The 12,585-nt window shown below is 37.5% G+C and overlaps 1 long non-coding RNA gene across 2 annotated transcripts; it reads right to left on the bottom strand.

The window, feature by feature from the left end:
• Positions 1-50: 50 nt before the first annotated feature.
• LOC118266630 (uncharacterized) lies at positions 51-11,953 on the bottom strand. 2 transcript variants are annotated; one of them, XR_004782877.2, is made up of 4 exons: positions 11,766-11,953; positions 9,424-10,935; positions 354-1,328; positions 51-270 (listed from the first exon to the last, which is right to left on the bottom strand). It is a non-coding gene; the product is annotated as an uncharacterized LOC118266630 (long non-coding RNA). The 2 variants fall into 2 exon arrangements; XR_007706810.1 differs by lacking the exon at positions 9,424-10,935 and having other exon boundaries at positions 354-2,839; positions 11,766-11,943.
• Positions 11,954-12,585: the final 632 nt, after the last annotated feature.

Here is a 12,585-nt window from a genome sequence, read left to right as displayed (position 1 = left end):
TCTACAAAATAAGTGCTAGTAAAATGGCTCTCCAACTGGAAACACGTCTATTTATTTGAAACTCACTTTATTCAAATTAAAACCAAATAAAATTACATTAAATTTATTGGAGAGTTCTGTTCGAGACACCACAGCAGTGCCTGAATCTAGACTTCAAGACAGACGCCGTCGACTGGCAGTTTTGTTCCTTTGCGACAGTCGTCAACGATGTCGGGAAGACTGAAGAACAATTTTGTAACCTACTCGATGTGGTCAATGCTCAGCTGTATTCTAAAATATAAAATATTAGTAAAAAATTGCCGAACAATTTCTAATTATATGTGTAAATAAGTAGGTAAAGCCTACATACCTACCGATATTCAAAAAACCTTCTACATTGACTAAAACTAGACGCCTAGTGACCAGAGATCCATATTATCCACACTTCCATATCCAATCCATGGAACGTAGCTGCCGCTGCCGGTGTGTCAGCCGTACGGGGGCTAGATTATAGGTAAGTAATTTACAGAAATATAAAATCTTTTCGAATATGTTTTACATCAGTTCTATTCGTGGATGAGTAGCACATAAGAATCTTATAATTATTTTCAATTCAATGATAAAAATAACATTTTTTTTTGGTATTTTATTTACTTTTTTATTTATGAAGTCAGTAAAAAGAGGCCGTCAAAATTTCGAAAAAAGGTGCTACTACAGAAACTCTAAATGACATAAGAATTTCGTTGAAACAGGGCCAGCTCTTAGAATTGTCCCTATTGTCTATAAAAATACCGACAATCGTCTTCAGGCCAGCTCTGGTTAAATTATGGCTTTCATAAATCAGTTTACCTAAAAAACCGGTCAAGTGCGAGTCGGACTCCCTCATGAAGGGATTCGTAGCAGCAAGTAGATGACATAATATAAAGGTTATTGTAGTGCGTTGTAAACTTTGATCGATGGTTTATAAAAAAGAAACCTTGTTTTACATAGTGTTTGTATGAACGATTAAGTTTAAAAACTATTAAACTTAAAAACTAATAATGATATCTCGTTCAAACCATATTTCGTTGAAAGTTTCCATTGAAATCTACAGGCTAATTTTTTTTTAGTTTTTCACTCTCTTATTTTAAAGTTTTTCTAACATTTTGGACACTTATCTTTCAAAAACTTGATGTTAATGAAAAATGGTTTTAGAAACCTCAATGTATTTTTTAAAGCCCTATCTATAGCCACCCATCACGAATAGGTAAGCGGAAAAGATTTTTTAATCAATGTATGTAGCCACTTTAATTTTTGAATTTATTAATTTTTATTCAATATTCAAATAGCGGTTACCAGAATACATCAACCTACAAAGTGTCAACTATGTAGGCCTGACAGTTTCGGAAATAAATGGCTGTGACATAGGTATGGACGGACAGACAGACATGACAAATCTATAAGGCTTCCGTTTTTTGCCATTAGGCTAAGAAACCCTAAAGAACTAAAATTTCTTGGAAAAGTAACATGCAAATAGAAACTTATTATGAATAACGCCTGTCACGCCTTTGCACGGCAGGTCACTGGATAGGCGCTTAAAGTCCCCACTCTAGACGCCAGTGGTCCCAAAAGTCTGCCTGCAGATAATGAAGGCTAAATATCGGCGTATTAAGCTCTAAGGCACCTTGGCACCCTATACTAGCAGGATCGGCCATCTCTCGATCCCTTCAACATCCTCCTATTTCTGTCTCTAGTACTAGTCATACTACTATATATCTACTGTACTGTCATAGGTACTAGCACAGCCTCTTCACACCCGATGCTGGCAACCAGGATACGCTGCGCAGAGGCCTGCGCTAGGTGACCTGGGTACTGTAGTTGGCAGCATTTCGATGCACACAGTGGTAGACAGCTCCAGATCTTTTCCACGGACCGCCACCCAGTACGATAATTATAGTATTAAAAATAGATAAGAAGAATAATAATATTAATAGCCATTAATGGATCGGACTTGAAGCTATTCATTTGAATAGCTTAAGGAGCGCTTCTTTAGCCGCCTCAATAGGTTACTGAACACTTCCTTATCAGGCAGAGCCTTTAACGGTTGGGTCATGCCGGTCCTAATGTATTCTTTTGGCATACTCAAGTGGACTTAGATTAAACTTTAAACAGCCTGGATAGTCGACTCCTAACATTGCTGGCTACAAATCATATGCATCACCCTCGTTCGTCAGTCATGAGGTTGTACCTACCTGCATTCCACGGAAAGCTTATTAACTGCTAAGATAAGAAAATATTTCCTAAAAGTAAACGTGTGAATAGTTTAAGTATTTATTAAATGTCTCTTATTACGGCAGTTAGTATTTTAATAAAAAATATCATTATTTTCATTAACAACACAAACAGACAATATTAATATAACCACAAAACTTAAATATAAATAGAAAGTACATCTCCAATTCGATTTAAATTTAATAATACTCGTACAATACCATGCGCAATAATGTGAATGTGTTAAATTAAATAGTTTCATTTAATGTAACACATTCAGTTGCTGCGAATTTTGTTATAAAATACTGGCGTATTACATTATGCCTTTACATAAAAATATGCTCGACTCTCTTTAGCTGCTAACTTAGAATTACATGCAAACAGTTAAAACACTTCACGACAAACGCCGTCAGCTCCCATCTTATAGCCAGGTGGACAGTTGTCAGGAACTGTGATAGCATTCCTCATTATGATTCCTCCGGGGGCTGGTGTGTCCACGGTGTTGCTGTCTCCGCCTGACGTCTTGTCTTCAGCTTCTGCTGCAGCAATAGCGTCTGCCTTGGCCTCGGCGACCTCGTCAGGATACACAATGCGGTCAGAGTCAGCCATTCTGTAACGGATAATAAAGCACACGTTTATAACAATGGAAATATACCAATCGACGCACATGACGTTTGTTTAAGCAAGTTATTTGAGGTATGACACAATAATCTTATTTAGTACATACTCCTAAGTACAACATCGTCACTGTCCTCAATCATCGATTATACCTAGATATTTAAGTGTCGGTACTTATCATTTATCATTTTATAATTATGTAGCACTAAAAATATGTACCAATTTTCTACTTAACATTTTGATGTGAAAATAAATTCTGCAGCCTGTGTAGCATCTACTTAAAATTGCTAACATTACAAAATACTATAAGTCAGATCCAATAAAAGAATAGTAGTTTGTAAAAAAACGTGTCGTCACGACTGCTCACGAGCTCACGAAGGCCAGGCCAGCCTTGAAGCAGATCAAGAGCACTGAACTCACTGCTTGGGCCTCATACAAGTCTTATATTTGATGCATTACAGGATATTTGATTCATGGCGGGTATTTGCACTGAATTTTTGTGTAAGCCCTAAATAAGCTACAACTAAAGATTGTCTCTACTATGGTGTAAGCTCAATCATGAATAACTTTTTATTATAACTTATTGTTATAATGTATACCCACCCCTACACCTATATCAATGAACTAAACCACTGTGCAAAATATAATGTTAATCAATATCACAGCAGGAATTATAAATCTATTCAATTGTTGAAAATTATTATCATAATCTTTTCTGATTTTAATGTTTGAAGTTCAGTACATAACTAAACTAAACTAACTAAACAGGCTGATGATGAGGATGACAAACCGAAAGTAGAAATAATACTATTATATTTGGTACTTACATAAAAGATAAAAGGAAGGACGTCCGAGGGTAAGATAATCACACACACGCTCACGTCTGTGTACAAGACAGGACTGAGCGGGCGGTCGGCCGGCAAGCTGCTTTATACTAGTTTGGTACTCATTATCAGCAGACGACGCCGGGGGCACGCCGTGATTCACAGTATGCTCAGAGCTAACTTCGAGTTACACAGGTATGTCTATTCTCCCAGAAATTTGTTATCAGTATGTGACGCATAAACATCGATGAAGATACTTTCCGATCTATATTTATAATACTCTATTTCCGGACACTCCTATATCTATTATTTACATATCTGAATATGTTTCAGTGATCAATGTATCAAATGTAAAATGCTAGCCAGCTTGTTCTATGAATTGGGATTTTTTATAAGTAAGTAACCAAGTATGGTCCATAACGGGAACGGGAAATATGGTTTGGAGAGGGAGTTTCCCACTCTTACTGACTGAAACCCACCCCGTTTCTACTCCTGCTTTTCAACCGGGGCCCAGGTAACACGCTAGGCAGTTCGCAGCTCCGGGTCTCGGCATCAGCCTTACTGGGCCCTCATCTATGGTGGTCTGACTGCCTGACCTTATTAACTAGCATGACAGTAGGAGGAGACGGCATCCCAGTTCCCCTCACTCCGCACCATGGCCGGTACCAATGCCGGACGCGACCTCATCCCCGAGCACACGGCGGTGGTCAGCCCATGCAGAGCACACCGCCACGTTAAGCTCCACCGTGTCACATACCTGTTCGATTCACTACCCGTGTTGTCGGGAGTTTGGATCATGCTAGGACCGAATTTTACTGTTTCGTCTTCCCTTGTTTTTTTTTTTTTATGATTATTGCATACATCGGTGTCGTACTGCAACTGCAGCCTATAAACAAACAACATAATTATGTTTCTACCATTGCATATACGTCAGTCAGTTTGTTTAATTTATAGTATAAGGAAACTACGTTTAAATAAACCGAAATAAACCATAGCTAGTAGTGAGAAAATTTCAAAACACCGGATGCCCCGGTCGGCCGGTATTACGGACTTAGGCCGACCGGGGCATCGACCCTAAGGACCATCGGACCTTGTCCGGCAGTCGCACTTGCGACCACTCGACCAATTCGAATTATACGATTGCTTTTGTAAATGTTATTGGGTTAATCGATAGCTGGTGAAGTAATTCATAATACAGTATTGCCTGTGCCCTTTGCCCAGTGCCTACCCTTTCATGGTCTTTGGACGCAACTGGGCTTCAGATCATCTGGGCTTCAGATCAGACGGAGCCTCGAGGCTTACATCGGAGTCAGCCATTCTATAACAAACAATACACATACGTAAGTAACTTTGTTGAGACATATTTATTTTTATTTCTAATCTTTTTACTTCTTAGCAAGAAGTAAAAATATTAGTACTTCTTGGCAAGTTATAATAAATAATAATAAAGTTATACTAATCTTTTTACTTCTTGCCAAGAATAATTGATTAGAAATAAAAATAAATATGTTATTCCTACTACTAGACTTAAAAAAAACAAGCGATTCGTTAGATGTCAATGTTACGCTTTTACAATAAAATTCCCAGCCATATTCAAAGTTTAAACCTAAATAAATTTAAAATTGTTATTAAAGAAAAACTTTGCAGTAAAGCTTTTTATAAAATAAAGGCTACTTGGATGATAGTCAGGCTTGGGAATAAACTGCTATAATGTACACACAGGTCTTGTTGACATGTGTGTAATATATAGTTTTACATTTTTTATACAATTTGACATTAACATAACTCGAAATTTCTTTTATATATTTATTCCTTTTTAATTTTTATATTTCCTTTTAAAATTGTTAGTTTGAGGACCGTGTGAGACTTTGACTAATCATTTCAATTTAGTTAATTATATTCTGACGGTTTGAGCATTTGTGTGGCCTACCCAAATGTTGGTTTTGTTCGTCGGGTCATTCAGCAACAGCCATCAGCTGAGCTAATTGTATACTGACACATGCATGCTGCCCAGTGTTGCCAACTTAGTGGAATTTCCACTAAATCTGATGGTTTTGACTTGCCTTTTTGCGGACAATTTTTTTTAATTTTTTTTTTAAAACGTTGCCCCACACTAGGATTTTCTCCTGTGTCGTGGGTGCGTTTACAAACATACAATTTCACATGCACATGACACCCAGACCCGAAACAACAATTTGTGGATTACACAAAGAATTGTTCCGTGAAATATGAGTTTTAGTAGTGGATTTATCTAGTGGAATTTAAGTATTTTTTTAAATTATTGAAATATCGCCTATAAAATTCACTCGTATCGTTGTTGGAGTTCAATTTCTAGACTCATCAATCAATCATTTGCCAACCATCAATTTAGTAGTGAGTAAAACGCCCAAAAGGACCGGCATCCAGGTCAGAAACTGTTAAAAAACGCACTCCAACGCTGATGTGGAAAGACTATTTAGCAGTATGAATTTAATAAAAAACAAGCAGAGAAACAGGATGGGACTTAATCTGTTAACTGCCATATTAAGAGTACACTGTAGTATGAAGGTACTAGGGAAATGCTGCAACGACTATAAAATCTCAAACACCATTGTAAAATTAATTGGTACCAGAGAGTCATATCAATCGGAGATCAACGATGATGACACTAACTCATCACACGGCTCATCTGAAGATGACGTATTACTATAATTTTTTTTTTTTAATTTCATTGTCATCTATACTAATATTATAAAGAGGTAAAGTTTGTAAGTTGGTATGTAATGGGTAATCTCTGGAACTAAAGATCCGATCCTAAAAAATGTTTTCACTGGTAGAAAGCTACATTATTCCTGAGTGATATAGGCTATAGTTTATTTTTATAACATGTATATTAATCACAACTTTTGTCTAGCAAGTCGGACAGAAATAGCTCATAAAACAGAATAATATGCATAATATGCTGCCTAAACAGTTGCCTAAAATTGAAAACAATGTATAGTCCAGTTATTTGGTAAATAAAAAGGGGGTAACCTGGAAAGTTTTCCGGGAGTTTTGAAAATTGGTTAATTTATAGATTTAGGTATGCTCTTTTCGAATTTCACACCCGCCGCTCGCGCCACCATATTGAAAAAATGGCGCCTAAAAACGTTTTTTTGTGAATATCTCCGTTCCGACGCATTTTACGAAAAAATATTTATGTACATAATTAAACTAGAAATTTTTTCCTACAATTTATGTATGGATAACTTTTTCATAAAATCAATACTTTTTGGCGTACGAGCGCCGCCGTGTACAAACAATGTGTGTTGTGCAGCAACGACTGTCGCAACCGAGGGCTAGTATCGGTGTCATTGCAGCGGTAAGTCCCCTGTGTGAGGAGTGGCTAGAGAGGCGCCACGCGTCCTCACCTACCGCCTGACGCAGCTGCTTACCGGACACGGGAGTTTCGGTAGGTTCCGGGTGTCATCACTGCGAAGACCGCCCGGAGGACACATGTGGACGTAAAATATTACAATTTATCTCCCGTTTAGAATCCTACGAAAATTTACGGATCTTGTTATTCTCCGGTGACATATATACCTATACATATACTTATATATATTTTTTTTCATGCGAATTAAAATTAGGTAGATAGGCCTACCTATCTACTACTAGGCGATCAGATTTACAGAAGAAATGTTTCGTAATTAGCGAGTGACCCCTGCAGTGTTGTGACACGTTTGTATGATTTATAAAATCAAGGACCATGCGACACGAAGTATTTGACGCGCTTGGCGTGTTCGAAGCGTAGTTATACTAGAAATTCGCAAGAACACGCTTGGCGTGTCGGCGGCATTGAACGTGTTAAGCTGAAACTTGGTTTGTTTTTTAATGTATACCAGCTTTTGCTCGCCATTTCGTCCGCGTGGGACAGTAACAGTTTTATTATTATCTTAATTTGGCATAGGTTAATATATTCATTAATCCAACTTTCATAAATGGGGATGTTGTTGAGCACAAAATGCATGCAGAGAAAGGGTAGGCACTACTGGGCACAGGCAATACTGTATTGACTCTCATCTGCTGTTTGTGAAATAATAATTGTCTCGTGTACTTGATACCAACCAAATTCTGTAGGATAGTGAAAATATTTTGCTCTTTATTATAATTTAATATTAAGAGACAGTCGAACGATTAAAGATCCTCTCCGAAAATCCTACTTATAACAGTTCAAACATGACTAACACCTACGCATAACATATCTCGCACGGGGTCAATATTAATGTAAACCCATTATCCAGCCATTACCTAGTTAAATAGTTCTTTAGATGATTATGATGATTCACAAAATTGGTTCCGACGCGTAATCGTATCGTTATATTCGTATTAAAACACAAGTATAAGTACTCAAATAATTAACATTTATTTCTTTACAAAAACACATTTGATTAAATTAAGAAACACAATCAACCCAATAATACCTTTACAACGTCATGTGATTACGTTATCTGATTTAAAGGAGTGCAACATTTGTCAGTTGAAAATATGAATAGGTTCTTTAAGACTAAGGGTTCTTTTACAGGATACATTGAACTCAAAAGAATCCAAGGACGTGCAGTAAGACAGACGCCGTCGACTGGCAGTTTTGTTCCTTTGCGACAGTCGTCAACGATGTCGGGAAGACTGAAGAACAATTTTGTAACCTACTCGATGTGGTCAATGCTCAGCTGTATTCTAAAATATAAAATATTAGTAAAAAATTGCCGAACAATTTCTAATTATATGTGTAAATAAGTAGGTAAAGCCTACATACCTACCGATATTCAAAAAACCTTCTACATTGACTAAAACTAGACGCCTAGTGACCAGAGATCCATATTATCCACACTTCCATATCCAATCCATGGAACGTAGCTGCCGCTGCCGGTGTGTCAGCCGTACGGGGGCTAGATTATAGGTAAGTAATTTACAGAAATATAAAATCTTTTCGAATATGTTTTACATCAGTTCTATTCGTGGATGAGTAGCACATAAGAATCTTATAATTATTTTCAATTCAATGATAAAAATAACATTTTTTTTGGTATTTTATTTACTTTTTTATTTATGAAGTCAGTAAAAAGAGGCCTTCAAAATTTCGAAAAAAGGTGCTACTACAGAAACTCTAAATGACATAAGAATTTCGTTGAAACAGGGCCAGCTCTTAGAATTGTCCCTATTGTCTATAAAAATACCGACAATCGTCTTCAGGCCAGCTCTGGTTAAATTATGGCTTTCATAAATCAGTTTACCTAAAAAACCGGTCAAGTGCGAGTCGGACTCCCTCATGAAGGGATTCGTAGCAGCAAGTAGATGACATAATATAAAGGTTATTGTAGTGCGTTGTAAACTTTGATCGATGGTTTATAAAAAAGAAACCTTGTTTTACATAGTGTTTGTATGAACGATTAAGTTTAAAAACTATTAAACTTAAAAACTAATAATGATATCTCGTTCAAACCATATTTCGTTGAAAGTTTCCATTGAAATCTACAGGCTAATTTTTTTTTAGTTTTTCACTCTCTTATTTTAAAGTTTTTCTAACATTTTGGACACTTATCTTTCAAAAACTTGATGTTAATGAAAAATGGTTTTAGAAACCTCAATGTATTTTTTAAAGCCCTATCTATAGACACCCATCACGAATAGGTAAGCGGAAAAGATTTTTTAATCAATGTATGTAGCCACTTTAATTTTTGAATTTATTAATGTTTATTCAAAATTCATATTGCGGTTACCAGAATACATCAACCTACAAAGTGTCAACTATGTAGGCCTGACAGTTTCGGAAATAAATGGCTGTGACATAGGTATGGACGGACAGACAGACGCACATGACAAATCTATAAGGCTTCCGTTTTTTGCCATTAGGCTAAGAAACCCTAAAGAACTAAAATTTCTTGGAAAAGTAACATGCAAATAGAAACTTATTATGAATAACGCCTGTCACGCCTTTGCACGGCAGGTCACTGGATAGGCGCTTAAAGTCCCCACTCTAGACGCCAGTGGTCCCAAAAGTCTGCCTGCAGATAATGAAGGCTAAATATCGGCGTATTAAGCTCTAAGGCACCTTGGCACCCTATACTAGCAGGATCGGCCATCTCTCGATCTCTTCAACATCCTCCTATTTCTGTCTCTAGTACTAGTCATACTATATATCTACTGTACTGTCATAGGTACTAGCACAGCCTCTTCACACCCGATGCTGGCAACCAGGATACGCTGCGCAGAGGCCTGCGCTAGGTGACCTGGGTACTGTAGTTGGCAGCATTTCGATGCACACAGTGGTAGACAGCTCCAGATCTTTTCCACGGACCGCCACCCAGTACGATAATTATAGTATTAAAAATAGATAAGAAGAATAATAATATTAATAGCCATTAATGGATCGGACTTGAAGCTATTCATTTGAATAGCTTAAGGAGCGCTTCTTTAGCCGCCTCAATAGGTTACTGAACACTTCCTTATCAGGCAGAGCCTTTAACGGTTGGGTCATGCCGGTCCTAATGTATTCTTTTGGCATACTCAAGTGGACTTAGATTAAACTTTAAACAGCCTGGATAGTCGACTCCTAACATTGCTGGCTACAAATCATATGCATCACCCTCGTTCGTCAGTCATGAGGTTGTACCTACCTGCATTCCACGGAAAGCTTATTAACTGCTAAGATAAGAAAATATTTCCTAAAAGTAAACGTGTGAATAGTTTAAGTATTTATTAAATGTCTCTTATTACGGCAGTTAGTATTTTAATAAAAAATATCATTATTTTCATTAACAACACAAACAGACAATATTAATATAACCACAAAACTTAAATATAAATAGAAAGTACATCTCCAATTCGATTTAAATTTAATAATACTCGTACAATACCATGCGCAATAATGTGAATGTGTTAAATTAAATAGTTTCATTTAATGTAACACATTCAGTTGCTGCGAATTTTGTTATAAAATACTGGCGTATTACATTATGCCTTTACATAAAAATATGCTCGACTCTCTTTAGCTGCTAACTTAGAATTACATGCAAACAGTTAAAACACTTCACGACAAACGCCGTCAGCTCCCATCTTATAGCCAGGTGGACAGTTGTCAGGAACTGTGATAGCATTCCTCATTATGATTCCTCCGGGGGCTGGTGTGTCCACGGTGTTGCTGTCTCCGCCTGACGTCTTGTCTTCAGCTTCTGCTGCAGCAATAGCGTCTGCCTTGGCCTCGGCGACCTCGTCAGGGTACACAATGCGGTCAGAGTCAGCCATTCTGTAACGGATAATAAAGCACACGTTTATAACAATGGAAATATACCAATCGACGCACATGACGTTTGTTTAAGCAAGTTATTTGAGGTATGACACAATAATCTTATTTAGTACATACTCCTAAGTACAACATCGTCATTGTCCTCAATCATCGATTATACCTAGATATTTAAGTGTCGGTACTTATCATTTATCATTTTATAATTATGTAGCACTAAAAATATGTACCAATTTTCTACTTAACATTTTGATGTGAAAATAAATTCTGCAGCCTGTGTAGCATCTACTTAAAATTGCTAACATTACAAAATACTATAAGTCAGATCCAATAAAAGAATAGTAGTTTGTAAAAAAACGTGTCGTCACGACTGCTCACGAGCTCACGAAGGCCAGGCCAGCCTTGAAGCAGATCAAGAGCACTGAACTCACTGCTTGGGCCTCATACAAGTCTTATATTTGATGCATTACAGGATATTTGATTCATGGCGGGTATTTGCACTGAATTTTTGTGTAAGCCCTAAATAAGCTACAACTAAAGATTGTCTCTACTATGGTGTAAGCTCAATCATGAATAACTTTTTATTATAACTTATTGTTATAATGTATACCCACCCCTACACCTATATCAATGAACTAAACCACTGTGCAAAATATAATGTTAATCAATATCACAGCAGGAATTATAAATCTATTCAATTGTTGAAAATTATTATCATAATCTTTTCTGATTTTAATGTTTGAAGTTCAGTACATAACTAAACTAACTAAACAGGCTGATGATGAGGATGACAAACCGAAAGTAGAAATAATACTATTATATTTGGTACTTACATAAAAGATAAAAGGAAGGACGTCCAAGGGTAAGATAATCACACACACGCTCACGTCTGTGTACAAGACAGGACTGAGCGGGCGGTCGGCCGGCAAGCTGCTTTATACTAGTTTGGTACTCATTATCAGCAGACGACGCCGGGGGCACGCCGTGATTCACAGTATGCTCAGAGCTAACTTCGAGTTACACAGGTATGTCTATTCTCCCAGAAATTTGTTATCAGTATGTGACGCATAAACATCGATGAAGATACTTTCCGATCTATATTTATAATACTCTATTTCCGGACACTCCTATATCTATTATTTACATATCTGAATATGTTTCAGTGATCAATGTATCAAATGTAAAATGCTAGCCAGCTTGTTCTATGAATTGGGATTTTTTATAAGTAAGTAACCAAGTATGGTCCATAACGGGAACGGGAAATATGGTTTGGAGAGGGAGTTTCCCACTCTTACTGACTGAAACCCACCCCGTTTCTACTCCTGCTTTTCAACCGGGGCCCAGGTAACACGCTAGGCAGTTCGCAGCTCCGGGTCTCGGCATCAGCCTTACTGGGCCCTCATCTATGGTGGTCTGACTGCCTGACCTTATTAACTAGCATGACAGTAGGAGGAGACGGCATCCCAGTTCCCCTCACTCCGCACCATGGCCGGTACCAATGCCGGACGCGACCTCATCCCCGAGCACACGGCGGTGGTCAGCCCATGCAGAGCACACCGCCACGTTAAGCTCCACCGTGTCACATACCTGTTCGATTCACTACCCGTGTTGTCGGGAGTTTGGATCATGCTAGGACCGAATTTTACTGTTTCG

This window comes from Spodoptera frugiperda, chromosome 23 (genome assembly GCF_023101765.2).
Source record: "Spodoptera frugiperda isolate SF20-4 chromosome 23, AGI-APGP_CSIRO_Sfru_2.0, whole genome shotgun sequence".
In the NCBI taxonomy this organism is placed as follows: domain Eukaryota; kingdom Metazoa; phylum Arthropoda; class Insecta; order Lepidoptera; family Noctuidae; genus Spodoptera; species Spodoptera frugiperda.
Note: the sequence above shows the minus strand (reverse complement) of the source record. Positions and strands in the feature narration are given on the sequence as shown.